At 35.8% G+C, this 2,146-nt stretch overlaps 1 pseudogene; it reads left to right on the forward strand.

Annotated features, from left to right (window-relative positions):
- The first annotated feature begins 588 nt into the window (after positions 1 to 588).
- On the forward strand, positions 589 to 1,709 carry LOC120770701 (annotated as a pseudogene).
- Positions 1,710 to 2,146: the final 437 nt, after the last annotated feature.

Raw genomic sequence — 2,146 nt, forward strand, 5'->3', positions numbered from 1 at the left:
CCTTATCGACATCATTTGTAAAAATAAATGTGTCAAATAATCAGTGTTACTATAGAAAAATACTTACAAACTAAAATAAAAAAAAAAATATAAAGAAATATTATACCCTAAATACAGGAAACATAACCGTTGATAAACATTAAAAAAAATATAAAAAATTTAAGTGGCTGCCAATGTAAAAATGAGTTCTACGGGAGAAAAAAAATGTATATACCCGGTGTTGGACCGACCAGGGTTATTTTTTTTTGAAGCGCGGCCGAAGGCCGCCCACTCAAAAAGTAGTTCTAGGCGAAAAAAATTTGGTACACCCCGGTGTTGGACCGACCAGGGTTATTTTTTTTGAAGCGCGGCCAAAGGCCGCCCACGCAAAAAGGAGTTCTACGCAAAGAAGTAGCAATGTCATAGAGGGCATAACAACCACTCTAACATCAATGCGATCTAACGGATATAAGTACTGCTACTTTTAAAGCAAAGTACCGTTGCTTTTATTTGGCATTTTTATAATTATTTCGTGTTTGGAAGATTAAGCTGTGTGGACATATAATTATATTAATTTTTATTAAAATTACGGAAATATTTTTGAAAAAAATGGAAAATAATTCTTCAGGTATGATAAATTAAATATTGAAAAGAATATTTAAATCATGTTTCTAATACTTTGTTATAATTATATGTAGATCTGAAAGAAGAAACGACTATAAATGTTCGCAAATCAAACAAATTGAGCGTGTCAGAGGTGAAGAGAATGTGGAATATTTCAAAAATAATCAACGCATTTCAAACAAAGGAGAGCTGCATATTATTTTGCGAAGAGGAGGGTCTCATTGCCAGAGGAAGGACTTGCAGGGTGCATAGACTGCCGATGGTGCTCTCCGTCATGGGAAATAGCACCGTCGGTACGTTTAGGTGCCGAAAAGAATCTTGCCGAATGCGTTCCGGAATATCTCGATCCACGGGCACCTGGCTGGAAAATGTTAGAATACCATTGCCACAAGTTTTTTACCTAATGTTTTGCTACGCATCGCACTGGTCGCATGACGTAGTAAGGGAAAACAGTATTGTCATGGAATCTATTTTATCTAGCGCTACCATATGTGACTGGTATAATTACTGTCGCGAAGCGGTAGTTTTATATCAAGTGGAAAATCAGGAGGCGGTAGGTAAAATAGGTGGCCCTGGCAAAAAGGTCCAAATTGATGAAAGCAAATTTGGGAAGAGGAAATTTAATAAAGTTAAGGTTAAAAATATACAATATTAGGTACTTACTTATATGTTTTTCTAATTTTAGACAGGAGTGTGGAAGGTCACTGGGTGTTGCGGATGATTGAGGATGGGAGCGACGACCTGCGGCTGGAGGTATGCCCAGATAATGTTAGGTCTGCGGAGGTGCTAATACCCCTGATTAAGAAGCATGTTGCGCCAGGAACTACAATAAGCACAGATTGCTGGAAGGCGTACGATGGTTTGGCGAATCACGGGTATGAGCGCACCGAAAAGTGAATCACAGCGATTTAGACAATCCATTTGTGGCTGCAGATGGAACGCATACGCAGCGTATAGAGTCCCAGTGGCGTGTGATTAAAAGGTTTTTTGCGAGGAACAACCACAACAATCCCGAAAACTTCGCCGACCTAATTTTTGAGTATGTTTGGCGGAAAAATGTGGCCAATAGACACGAAGATCCTTTCGTCAAATTATTAGAGAGATAGAAAATTTATATAAAAGCCTTAATACACGTTTGTTTTATTAGATTTAAATAATTTCTTTATATTTTATGTTTTCCTTTCTCTTATTTGGGGTATAATTTGTTTACTTAATTTCTTTTAGTTATTTTACACGCAAAAAGGAGTTCTACGCGAAAAAAATTTGATACACCGCGTTGTTGGACCGACCAGGGTTATTGTTTTTTATAGGTTGTTGATTTTCGTATTTGGGGTATAACCTGTTCCCTTTATTTCATTTAGTTATTTTACAAATGATGTTGATAAGGTAACACTGATTATATGACAGTTTGTAATTCATTTGTTATTCTTAAATAATCAAATTCAACAATAATTTAAATGTGTATTAAAAGCTATTTTTGCACTATATTATATAAAATAAATGTGTGCAAATGAATAAGTGATGTGTTAGTGTATGTATATAA

The sequence above is a fragment of the Bactrocera tryoni genome, chromosome 3 (genome assembly GCF_016617805.1).
Source record: "Bactrocera tryoni isolate S06 chromosome 3, CSIRO_BtryS06_freeze2, whole genome shotgun sequence".
Classification (NCBI taxonomy): Eukaryota; Metazoa; Arthropoda; class Insecta; order Diptera; family Tephritidae; genus Bactrocera; species Bactrocera tryoni.